Genomic DNA, 13,451 nt, shown 5'->3' with positions numbered 1-13,451 from the left:
TCCAGAAGATGCCCTTGATGTCTAAAATAAAACTCTACCTTTGTTTAAAGAACACAAAGGAGGAATTCATTTCATCTTATTTAACTTAGAAAAAGACTATAAACATTATGATTTTTAAATGCTGATATAGTTTTTACATTAGTATGGGATTTTCGTTTTTCAATTAAAATGTAAAAATGTTAATAAATATTAAAAATTCAAACTATATACAAGAGATATTAACTGAAAAAAAAAGTTCTTTCCACTGTGACTATCTAGGGCTGTCTGCTATTAACACTTTTATTCATATAGTTCCAGAAATTTTTCTATGCACATATCAACTCAATTATAATATATGCATGTCTTTTTTTGCCTTAAAAATTGAAATTATACTGTAAATACAATTATGCCAACTGTTTTGTTTTTTTTAACATGTCTTTCATGGCTATTCTGCTGTGAGAATACTTATCGCTCACAGCAAGGTATGTGTTCATTAAAAACGACAACTGGATTTGTTTATGTAATTGTATAGACATTCGATCATAATCATATATAAAACATAGCTCTGTAGATAGTGTCACACTGTAACACACTTCATCGTTCTGGTTTAGGAATGTTAGTGAGAACTGGCTATTCTCTAGGCATCCCAGTGTTACTTGCCCTGAACTCTTGCATAATCTGGGCAAGATTTTATTCTCTAAGGTAGCTCTCTATTAGCTGTTCTGACTAATGAACTCACTGTCAATAAGCTAAACTGTAACCCTTGCAGATTTTATATTTAGATATATTTTTTAAAATTTTACTTAATACTTATATAATGCTTACAGTATATCAAGCACAGTTCTAAACACATTTCAACTTTAAGCTCATTCGATCCTTGTAACAACTATATGAGGTAGATACTGTTATTATCCCATTTAGATTCCTTATGATTTTTCTATAAAAACTATCATGTCACCTGCAAATAATGGGAGTCTTATTTCTTTCTTTCTAATCTTTATGCCCGGTATTTATTTTTCCTGTCTTGTAGAAGTGTTGAGAGTGGACATTCTTTCCTTGTTACCCATCTTAGGGGGAAAAGATTCAATATGTCACCATTAATATGATTTTAACTGCAGACTGAGGAAATCTTCTATTTTTAATTTGCTGAGAGTTTTTTTTATCATGAATTGGTATTGAATGTTGTCAGATGCTTTTTCTGCATGTGTTAAAATTCTACATGGCTTTTCTCTTTTATTCTGGTAATATGGTAAATTATAATGATTGATTTTTAAACGTTGAAGCTGTGTTACATTCCTGAGATAAACTCTACCTGGTCATAATATAAAAAGGATGATTATCTCCTTTATATAAAACTAGACTTTATTGGCTAATATTTGTTAAGGATTTTTGTACCTATATTAGCATTGCTTTTTCCTTAAATAATTGACAGAATTCACAATGAAACCATCTGTTCTGGGGTTTTCTTTATGGGAAGGATTTTGATAATATATTCAATAACTTTAATAGATAATGAGCTATTAAGATTTTAATTTCATTTTTTTGTCTAGTTTGGTAAATTCTATTTTTCAAGAAATTTGTCCATTATAGTTACTTATTACCCTTTCAATGTATTTGGATCTCTAGCGATATCTTCTTTATCATTCCTGATACTAGTAATATGTATTCCCTCTTTCAGATTTTTCTTGATCAGTCTAGCTAAAAATTTATCAATTTTGTTGATATTTCAAAGAACCAATCTTTAGTTTTCTTAATTTTCTCTTGTTTTCCTGTTTCACTGATTTTTCCTTTCTTTTTTTTTTAAAAAAAATTATTAAAACACATAGCTAACATACAACGTTTATCAATTCAGGTGTACACCACAGTTCTTCAACACTTATATACTTAAAGAAGTGATCACCATAAGTCCATTAAACATCAGACCCCCTACCACACTATCACAATATTCTTGATTATATTCCCCATGCTGTACACTACATCCCCATGATTTATTGGTTTTATACCTGGAAATTTGAACCTATTATTCCCCTTCACCTTCCCCCCCACTTTAAAATTTTTCAATTACACTTAACATTCAGTATTATTTTATATTAATTTCAAGAGTGCAGCATAGTGGTTAGACATTTGTATAATTTAGGAAGTGATCCCCCTGACTAGTCTAGTACCCACCTGACACTATACATGGTTGTTACCATATTATTGACTATATTCCCTATGCTTTGCTTTACATCCACATGACTATTTTGTAACTACCAATTGTACTTCTTAATCCCCCTTTTCACCCTGCCCTGCAACCCCCTCCTATCTATTACCCCAACAAATCTAGTACCCATCTGACACCATACATAGTTTTCACAATATTATTGACTGTATTCCTTATGCTACACTCTACATCCCCATAATTACTTTGTAACAACCAATTTGTACTTCTTAATCCCTTCCCAGTTTTTACCCACTCCCAATCCCCCTCCCGCCTGGCAATCATCAAAATGTTTTCTGCATCTATGAGTTTGTTTCTGTTTTGTTTGTTTGTTGGTTGGTTGGTTTTGTTCTTTAGATTCTATATACATATGAAATCACATTGCATTTGTCTTTCTCTGTCTGACTCTCCACTCAGCACAATACCCTCCAGGTCCATCCATGTTGCCACAGATGGCAAGAACCCATTCCCTTCCATGGTGAAGCAATATTCCATTGTATATATGTACCACCTCCTCTTTATCCATTCTTCCACCAACAGACAAACAGGCTGCCTCCACATCTTGGCCATTGGAAACAATGCTGCAATGGCATGAATGCACATGTCCCCTCGAAGTAGCATTTTGGGTTTCTTCAGGTAAATACCCAGAAGTGGGACTACTGGGTCCTTCTTTGTCTCTTCTTATAGTCTTTGCTTTAAAGTCTGTTTTGTCTGATACAAGTATTGCTATGCCAGCTTTTTTCCCCCCATTTCCATTTTCATGAAACGACTTTCTCCATCCCTTTACTTTCAGTCTGTTTGTGTCTTTCAATCTGAAGTGAGTCTCTTGTAGACAGCCTATGTAAGGGTTTTGTTTTCTTATGCATTCATCCACCCCATGTATTTTGATTGGGGCATTTAATCCATTTACATTGAAAGTAATTGTTGATAGATGTGTAGTTATTGCCATTTTATTATTCATTTTTTTTCTTTTTTTTTTCTTTTTGTCGTCTTGAAGTCTCTCTAACATTCCTCATAATGCTGGTTTGGTGGTGATGATCTCCTTTAGCTTCTTCTTGTTTGGGAAGCTCTTTATCTATCTTTCTATTTTAAATGACAGCCTTACTGGGTAGAGTAGTTTTGTTTGTAGGTCCTAGCTTTTCATCACTTTGAATATTTACTGCCCTCTGGCCTGCAAAGTTTCTGTTGAGAAATCAGCTGACAGTTTCATGTGAGCTCCCTTTAAAGTTACTAGTTGCCTTTCTCTTGATGTTTTTAGGATTCTCTCTTTTGTCTTTAATTTTTGGCATTTTAATTATGATGTGTCTTGGTGTGGGCCTGTTTGGGTTCATCTTGTTTGGGACTCTCTGCACCTCCTGGGCTTGTAGTCTACAAGTATTTCCTTTGCCAAGTTAGGAAAGTTTTCAGTCATTATTTCTTAAAATAAGTTCTCAATCCCTTGTTTTCTCTTTTCTCCCTCTGGTCTTCTATGATGTGAATGTTGTTACATTTGATGTTGTCCCAGAGGTCTCTTAAACTATCCTAATTTTTTAAAGTTCTTTTTTCCTTTTGCTGTTCTACTTGGGTGTTTTCTGCTACCTTGTCTTCCAAATCACTGATTCAATCCTCTGCTTCATTTAGTGTGCTGGTGATTCTTTCTAGTGCTTCTTCATTTCAGTTATTATATTCTTCACTTCTGTTGTTTTTTTTATGGTTTCTCTGTCCTTGTTTATGTTTGCTATTTCTTTGTTGAATTTTCACTAAATTCTTTGAGCATCCTTATAACCAATGTTTTGAACTCTGTCCCTGGTAGGTTGTTTGCCTCCATTTCATTTGGTTTTGTTTCTGGAGTTTTCTCCTGTTCTTTCATTTGGGATGTATTTCTTTGTTTCCTCATTTTCATTGCCTCTCTGTGTTTGCCTCTGTGTATTTGGTAGATCTGCTACGTCTCCCAGTCCTGCCAGGTGGCCTTGTTTAGTAAGCGCCCTGTGGGGCCCAGTGGCACAGTCTCCCTGGTCACCTGTGCAGGGTGCTCCAGGAGCATCCCTTGTGTGGGTTGTGTGTGCCCTCCTGTTGTATATGAGCCTTGGTTGCTGTTGGCATGTCAGTGGGTGAGACTGACCCTAAGGCTGACTGGCTGTAGTGTTTGGCCATGTTCTGCTGTGTGGTGGCTTACCACATGGAGTGGGATTGGCCCCAGCAAGCTCTGGTGCCTGTTGAGACTGTTCTTTGGGTGTGCCACTTTTGGGGCTAATTGGGCGGGTGGTGCTCTGCTGTGGTCTGCAGCCAACCTCCAAGTATGATGGTTCTGGGGGCTCTTGGGAGGGGTTCCAGTGCAGGCCCATGGCTGGCCACTGTCTGTAACTAGTCAGCGCCTGTCTGATAGGAGTTACAAAGTGACCCACTGTTGGTTGCTGCCTGTACTACACCTGGAGGCACGTGTGAGAGGCCATACTGTGAACCGATGATGGCTGCCACTGGGTCTGGGATAGCTCCACAAAAAGCCAGGACACACCGAGGCCTGCTGCCGGTTGCTGACTCCCGTGAGGTTCCTGTAAGGCTTTAGTGCTGAAAATTTTCAGGACAGTGGCGAAAAGTATAAGAAACACTCTGGGACCTAGGGGCCATATGGTGTCAATTCCTTATGTACTGGACCAGTCTTAAGATCTCATTACTCAGTGGATATTTCATATGTCTTTGGGTGTTTATGTTATTTTATGTCCAAGTTTATATAAAAGTTGCATGAAAAGATTGTATTGCTCTTGGTTAACTGCAAGGTAGATCTTTAGTTTTGAAAACACCCCTCCTTTTAAGGGTTCTGTAATATTGGGCTCCTTGGGCTATCTTACTTAGAAACTGGTGAAGTTTATCATGTGATTCTTTTAGTGATTAAAATAAAGAGAACTTTTGAAGAAGAGTGATATTACTCTTCTTCAAAAGTTCTCTTTATTTTAATATTAAAATGAATACATAGGAGTTATTTACTGAAGAAACTCACGGCCATAATTATGAGACAGAGAGTTGCCTTTAAGAAATATAAGTCTAGGATTAACTTAGCTGATGTGAATAATAAAGCTTGGACACATAACAATAGGGCCAAGCTTGAGCAATACTTGTTTTTAGAGTTTCTGCTCTTTCTTGAATGTTTTCCTTTTTAGCCTCTAGCTTAAGTCCATTTTAGTTAACATTCATCAAATGATTAATTTCATCTCATTCTTCTTACCCTGTGATTTTATCTTCAGTTTGCATTTTCAAGTCTGGCTTGTTTCATATTGATTTTGTCATAGTTCATAAGCTGACTTGCAAAGTACTGAAATCTCTTCATGTGTGTTACTTTCAAACTAAAGGAAAAGGCCTATGTATTTGCTTTTGGAATTGTCTCAGCATACCACACCAGTGCTCAGATACCATACTCGAACTGACTGGCCAGTAAAGAGCAGGGGTTCAATACTTGATTGATTGATGTTGATGATTATGAATTCCAGCCAGTCATTTCTGGGAAGGTGGGCTTATCTTCCAAGTGAAATAAAACTGAGTCCTTGAAGGCCATCATAAAGATTTTGGCTTTCATCCTAAGAATAACGGGAAGCTATGCAGAGTTTTAACAGCTGAGTGACAAACCCAGATTTACATTTTTCAAATAATTACTCTGGATATTTGTGGAGCAGTTCAGTATAACCAAGTTCTATAGTATAGAAATTAACATTCAAACATTTCAAGTTTAACCCAGGGATACAATCTAGAAGGACTGATACCCTGGACAGTTTTCAAGTAGCCCTTCTGAGTATTATTTGTCCTGATTGCAATTTTCAACTTTGCAAAAAGTTGAGAATCAGAAAGTTTGATATTGATTTTTTGTTGTTCAAGGGTCTGGAATGTGAGTATTTTGCATTTCTGATAAGAGAAATTTTATTTTATAATGAAATCTTGGAGCAATATAAATATCAAGGCATTAGAGAATTGAATATTTTAAAGTACTAAAAATGGCAAGTATATATTTTATGCCTATATGGAACTGGATGTCATCATTTATTAATTTTCAAAAGCAAAATTAAAAAATGCAATATACATGTTTAAAATTATTAAAACAATCATGTTTTCTCTTAACAAAAATATATAAAAATAGAGATAAACTTGTTATACTTTATTACTCACCAAATTCTGTTGCTTAACAGCTATTAAAAAGTTTTATTGCTAAAAGTGAGGAAACAGACCTGATATTATTTCAGTAATCATTGGCAATCTGAGTTAAAAGCATTGAGATACTACTAAGACAGCAACATTTTCAAGAGATTACAAACTTTCATATGAAAGTACACTGATGTTTCCTTTTCTCAAATATTTGTGGAGATGGAGAAAATGTTAAACGTGTCTTCAAGAAAGGAGATGACAACTCCTGAATTAAATAAATCCTTTTGCCCTTCCTTCAGTGCTGTTTGTTGATAGGTTACAACAAGGTTAACAATGATTTGTTTGATTGATTCCCCCCAATTTCTACAGGAATGGGGTTTTGTGCTTCTTCGCAACTTGCTAAAAATCATAGCACTCCTAGTTCTCATCAAAACAAACATTTAAGCTCTCATAGGCAAAACGAACCTGGGTAGACAAAGGAAGAGATTTCTCAGAAAAAAATGCTACAGAAAGGTACACTGCACCCAGAGCAGTCAGTAGAATATCAAGTTACTCTGTTTTTGTAAATAGTGTCAATTCTGTATTCTGGGCTGCAAAACTGTCAAGTGACAGCTCTCTCTAGTATTTCCTGAGGCCAACTGTACCGTTTTAGAGAATAAATCATAAATAGACCTTTGAACTAAGGCAGTCTCGCTGGACCTATCCTTTGGCGACTGACTTCCAGTCTCAATGGGATATTGAAGGGGAGGCTCAACAGCATAAACAGTGGAATCCTTGTCTGGGAATGACTGCCTGGCAATTGTTTCATGGAAAACCGCGAGGGGTGGGGGACAACAACCCTGCTCTGTTCGCTGGCTCTTTAATTTAGATTACCAATGATAAAGCCGGAGCTCCAGCTAAAGAAAGGTAGGATGCATACGCAGAAACATTAGTGCTAATATGCTGCAGAAAGACAAGATAAATCAGCCCAGCTCTCATACATCACTGAGGGAGAAGCTGATTGCAACTTGACCATGTGCCTGAGTAGTCCCATCAGTGAGAAGAGCAGAACATGGATTAAAAAACACTAGAATGTACCTTTAGGGCTACTGCCGTGCTGGACCTGGGAGAAGTGTCTGGTGTAAGTTTCAGCTTATTTTATCCACATATTTACCAGTGTGTTCCCACGCTGGGAGCTCGTTTCTCTTTCTGTGTTTTCATGGAAGCTTCAAGCATGTTTGTTTACAGTTGTAGGCTTCATTTTGTATAAATGTAATATCAACCTAATAAAAGTTCTTAAAAGAAGACAGTTTAACTCAGTGTTTATCCAGGAGAGAAATGTGGAAAAGTGATGGTTCTCATTAATGTCTGTAGGACTGGCTGTGGGTGAGTTTTGTTTTTCTGGTTTTTGTTTTGTGGGGAGGTGAGGGATAGAAGGGTAGATTTTAAACTAAAAGCTCCGGTTTTTTAATTTTTTTTTTTGCCATTCATTAAAAAAAAAAAAAATGTATTGGTAACCCAGCATTTCACTCCTCCTGTGGTCTTTTGTTTTGAAATGGAACACTGTTTGAATATGTAAGCCAGACTGCTTGAAACACATTATATTTTATGACTGGGATGTTTGTATTGTTTCATATCTGTTATTAGACAAAATAATCATAAAGGCTGTTTTCTATGGACCTTTTTATATTCCAAAATTAAGTACAGATGGTAATTCCCAGCAGTTTTAAAATTTTGTCAATTATTTAATTTAGCATCACTTAAGCATCTGCACAGGGAGAAAGCTGAGATGGTACAGAAACTGAATAAGCATTGATTGCTCGTCTGAATTGCATCTTCAAAGTTTTTTGCCTCAAATCTCTGATTTCACAGTTTATTTTTACCAAATTAGATTATCATATTTCATTATCAAGACTGTGAATGGGATGGGTGGAACTCTCTGAGATATCCTACATTTCCAGTTCGAACAGCGCGCAAAGCGCCTGCTGATTGTTACTGTGAGGGAAATTCTCATGCCGGCTCATGGAGAAGATTGCTTAAATAATGCATGGACAAGAGCGAGGCAAGATGGAATTTATGGCCCAGACACCGAGTTCAGGCTTTTGTTCAGAGGAGAGACTACATAAGGGTGAGCCTGTAACATACTCCAGGGCTCCAGGGGAAGGGCCGTCACTGAGTGAAATTAGCGGCCACCTGGTGCTGTCTACATGTTATTTCAAAGGAGCCTTAAAACAGTCCAGTGAGCCTATAGTGCGGTGTGAGGGAGGGAAGAAGGGGACACTTGAAGGGTTCACTGCAAATAGAATCCCCCGACTGAAAATTCCAGGGGACAGACACAGGAAGTGAATGCTTCACAGGGAGTGAGGTGGCCCTGGAGAGAGTGGATGTTTGACTGATGCAAAGAAGCATGGCAATCTTATTAGGAAAGGCTAAACCTTGACCAAATTGCAGCCTTCTATGTACTGTGTCTTCCATCTTGTCCTAATTAGAGGACGATGTCTGCTGAATCCTAATCTCTTTAATTGTTGATAGAGCAGGCATGCGATCTGCTATAAATACACATGAACATTCGTTTCTGAAATAATGGCTGTTGCCAAATATATTAGACCGACAGGAGTGCTGGACTAGGGAAGGCTGTGCTGAATAGTTGAGTTTTGGAGGTAATGGACCAGTTGAAAATCATTGCACAGCTGGGCCAGCAGCTGCACCCAGTGCTCTGTCAAGTTTGGCCTCTAATTTCCTTGAACTTGTCCTTGTTTACCAAAATGATGAACATAGCAAGAACTTGTTTCAAATGAGCCCATTGCAAGCAAAAAAAGGACCCTTTCCAAGGAGTCTTTGTTGAGGTATTTAGTAAACAGAGCAGTGCCAAATGAGGTATTGATTCGTCAATGAGAAGTTTGAATAATCATAAAAATAAAAACCAAAGACAAAGTTGTAGAATGAGGTAAGCGGTCATGAGACCAGAGTACATTAAAAGGCTGCATTGGGTCATCACTGTCCTAACTAAAGGACATATGGAAAAATCCCATAATAATATCTAGCAATAATTATCTGGTAGTTAGGAAAAAATAAATAGGCCTGTGGGTTGGAAGGCAGCCCAGTAATCTCAACATCTTTTTTTCCTAACAGTGTATTGTCCTGATAGTCTTTGGGGCTGGGTCAGGAGGAAGTGCAAGAGAGAGCACTGTACGTTAAGAAGTGTCCTATGATTTAACAATGCAATTAGTGGCAAGCCAAAATGAGAGCGTAGCAAGGACTCTTCTTCCATTCCCTGGTCCTAGCTTGAGCAAGTATTTATTTAGCACATAATCCATATCCAGCATGTTCTAGATACATACTCTAATCAACTAGATTATGAACTCTTTGAGAGCAGACACTTGGAGTCATACTTCCCTTGTATAAATCCCATGTCTTGAAAATCATTGCCCTTGATATGGTAATGATTGTAAGTCTGTCTAGTTCCTTGATTTTAAGGAGATTAAATATCGATTCTTTTTTATACAAATGCTTTATTTTTTTATTTTCTCTTTTCAGATCTGAGGGCCAGTGACTTAACTTACAAGTTAGGGGATTTTGGAAAAAATACTTAACCTCTGCGAGGGTTAGTTTCCTCATGTGTGAAATGAAGAAAAGTAACACTCATCATGTAGGATTGTGAGAATTAAGGGAGATGTGCCTAATGCATGGGAGGTGCTTTCCTGCCCACACAGGAGATAAGCAGGATAATTTACTATAGGATTGAGTGTGTTATAAGTCATGGGGGTTGAGAGTGGGGAGAGAATGAGCAGGGGTGGCAGGAAAGCTGGCCAGAAGGGGGGAACAGAACGGTTAGTGAGAGTGTGACGTGAGACAGGCTGGTGCCAGTGGGAACATGGAGAAAAGGATGAATCTGAAATAATGCTTTAAAGGGAAAATTGACAGAATGTGGCAACTGATTATATTAAAGTAGGGTGAAGAAGAAGGGAGATTATAAAGAAGAAATAGTCATGGTGCTGAGGGAAAAGATTATGAGTTTGTAATAACAGCAAGGTGTGATATGTGTGTGTGTGTGTGTGTGTGTGTGTGTGTGTGTGTGTGTGTGTGTGGTGTGTTCTCCAAAACCTAAAAAGTTAAAACAATACAATCCTTCAGAGACTTATAAACTAAGAAAGCATAAGAAGAGAGAAGAGGAAGCTGGAGTACCTAGTTAACTTATGTAAAGGGAAAGAAAAAAAATCAATAATAAACCAATAATATAAGACTATTGTTGACAATAGAGTGAGAATTCAAAGGAATTGCTTAAAATGGCAAATCTATGTTTGGATTTTTTCCCAGACAAGACCCACAATCATCAAATAATAAGGCTCTTTTGCAATCTTGGAGCTTATTTAAGTTTTCCTGAGTTAAAAAAAAAAATGCCACTGAAGGGATACAAATAGTGTCAGGGTTGGGAAGAAAAAGAGCATGAGGAATAGAAATTCTCAAAATAGCTTGGTTTTAAAGAGGAGATGGGAGCCAAAGATGATTGGTTGACCTTTCAGAACTTAACTATTCATTATGACTTGTCAGAAAGTTTGGCAACTGTTATTCCTTAAATAACTTATTGGGATTTTTCGGGAAATTCAAGCAGGAATCAAAACTATATCAAACCCGCAACTGACAAATAGATTGTGGTTCAGAAGCTCATTTGCATATCCTTTATAGAAACAATGTTGTAAACATCTTTGAGCTACTATTTAAAAGTCTACTCAACTCATCCTATGGCAGAAAGCATGTACATTTGCAATAAAAAATTCATAGCAAAAGGCCTTTCTATGTTAAGAATTAAAATATAAGCGTTAACCACAAGAATGGAAAATGTTTTGAATGCTAATGCTTGGGGAAATGCAGGTTAATTACAAGATGGTAGGGGCTGTGGCTATTTTAAAATTTGTGTCCACTTTCACTGACTTTATGGGACTTTGCGGGGTTTTTTTTTTAATTTTGAAATGTATGGATTTCCTTATCCTTATTTCAGGCATGTCATGAATTTTACCTTTACTGATATCTGCCATGACCAGGATTGTTTTCACAAATTAAAAAGAAAAGGGAATGAGGGTGAGAGAAAAGTGTGTGTGTGTGTGGTGAGAGAGAGAGGAGAGAGAGAGAGAGAGGAGAGAGAGAGAGAGAGAGAGAGAGAGAGAGAGAAAGGGAGGCCTTCTGGAGCAAAGTCAAAAGCGCGAAGGAAAGCACGAGTTTAAAGAATGAGTGAGAAGGATATTTCATGAAGGGAAATTATAGGAATTCTGAACATTGAACAGAGGAATATATAAGAATGTGCATGCTGCTCTTGAGTAAGAAATAAGATGCAAGGATATGGGCCTAATAGCTCCCTGTATGAGCCCATATCCTTATAAACTAAGAAAGCAGGGGTGCTTAAGACTCAGAGAAATTGACTCTTGAGTGGTGATGCTGCTCCCTGACGGGCAGGCCTGGGTAATCTACTCGGAACCTTTGGTCCCCTCTAGTTTCCCCCAGTAGCCCCCCCTCTTATCTTCATTTTCTTCCCTATACAGTTTGGATACCACAGACTGTCACTTCAACCACTCTCTCTTCAGTTCTCCCAGTTATCCATATGGTAAAGATTTATTGAGTGATTCTTATTTTCAGGCATTATTGTTTTGGGTGTTTAGAAATGAACAAAGCAGACCCATGCCTGCTCTTGGCACCTACCAAGCCATATACGAACCCTTAATCAGTCTAATTGTGTGCTTTCTCCTGTCTCCAACTAGACTGCTAAGCATGGCTAGAGAAAGTCATTCCACTGTCCAGGTTGATGCTGTGATGGATTTGTGACCTCCAGTCTCAACTGGACTCTCATTATAGCTCAGCAATCCTTATGTTTTCCTGATATACTTCTGCCAGTCTCCCCGAAACCTATATGAAGACTTTCCCACTTTTCTCAAATCTTTGACCAAACCACCTCCCTTCTCACCTTCAGCAGACACCCTTACCTCTTACCATGCAAGATTTCAGCTTCCTGCCACCAAATCTGTTATCTGTATAACCTGAATAAAACCAATTGCCTTGAGGACAGTTCAACGTAGTCAAAGTCAAATCTGACTCCAGAAAGCTTTTACTGAAAGTTTCTTGAGGAGTCAACCAAGACCAAGAAGGGGACTAATCTAATAACACATAGCCAAATTTCCTAAAAATCGTCTTCCCACACCTTTCTCTCCGAAGTCTGGCTCTTCATGGCAGCTATCAGTTTATTCTCTTTCTCTATCCTCCTCCCCTGCCTCCATACTATTCACTTTTTCTTCTTACCTCTGTCTTCTTTCTCTCCTTCATAGGTAGAACAAACTAGTCCACCTTGGTGTTTACCTTTTTCTCCCAGCACTTTCCTGAGGCAGCACAAGTCAGCAAGCAAATGATCCTTTTTCTGAATAAAAGGAGGAAGGCGTTGCAAATATTGGTTATTTAATATATAATATTCCATCTAAATTAAATAAAATTAAATCCAATTTAAAAGTTAAATACAAACTTTAAATATATGTGTGTATATGTGTGTGTGTGTGTGTGTGTGTGTATTTGTTGTTGTTGTTGTTGTTGTTGTGGTTAATTGGCCATTTGTGTTCATCCATTCCATCTTTGCTCAGGTTAAAATAAAAGAGGTTTTCCTCTTCTGATTCCTTCAGCTATGTTCTGCACCCCATTCACTCCCATCTTCTTGGGGTGTCTACTTTATGCACAGTTTCTTCTATTTCCTTTATCTTTCAGCTTTCCATCTCTAGTGGATTTTTCTCATCAGAGTGTAAATGGGCTCCAACCACTCTGATCTTTAAAAAATAGGACAAACCAAAACCTTCATCTTCCTCACTTTTATCTACTGTTCTAGCTTGCTCTCCCCTTCTAAAAGTTTGCTGAATTGCTCTTCTTTCCCGGAAACCCTCCTTCAAACAGTGTCCCTCTCCACTCCCCATTATGTTGTACTGATCTGTTGGGGGCTGAAACACTAACTCTTAAACCTTCTGCATTCTTCCTTACTCTACTGTTTATAGCATGAACTTCATGGAATTTGCCCTTCTAATGAAACCAAAGATTTGAAACTCAAAAGCCTTTTCTGTCCCAAAGTTGGTTATTAGTAAATGGTTTGACTTTCTGTGCTTTGGATTAAAAAATATCTATGTAGACACTCCATTGACTTCTTTGTTTCCTTCAG

General features: G+C 37.6%; 1 protein-coding gene across 8 annotated transcripts in view; it reads left to right on the top strand.

Moving 5' to 3' along the window:
- RAPGEF4 (Rap guanine nucleotide exchange factor 4) overlaps nucleotides 1-13,451 on the top strand; it is a 278,945-nt gene that overhangs the window by 102,200 nt on the left and 163,294 nt on the right. The window contains exon 1 of one of the 8 annotated variants that reach the window (XM_033112748.1): nucleotides 7,156-7,409. The exons of 6 other annotated variants lie outside the window; for them this stretch is intronic. The gene's annotated coding sequence lies outside the window, so the exon portion shown is untranslated. Of the gene's footprint in view, nucleotides 1-7,155; nucleotides 7,410-13,451 lie in introns of those variants that run through there. One more of the 8 variants, XM_033112747.1, reaches the window with a different exon arrangement.

This window comes from Rhinolophus ferrumequinum, chromosome 8 (genome assembly GCF_004115265.2).
Source record: "Rhinolophus ferrumequinum isolate MPI-CBG mRhiFer1 chromosome 8, mRhiFer1_v1.p, whole genome shotgun sequence".
Lineage (NCBI taxonomy): Eukaryota > Metazoa > Chordata > Mammalia > Chiroptera > Rhinolophidae > Rhinolophus > Rhinolophus ferrumequinum.
The sequence above is the reverse complement of the archived record's forward strand: the minus strand, read 5'-3'. Positions and strand labels throughout refer to the sequence as shown.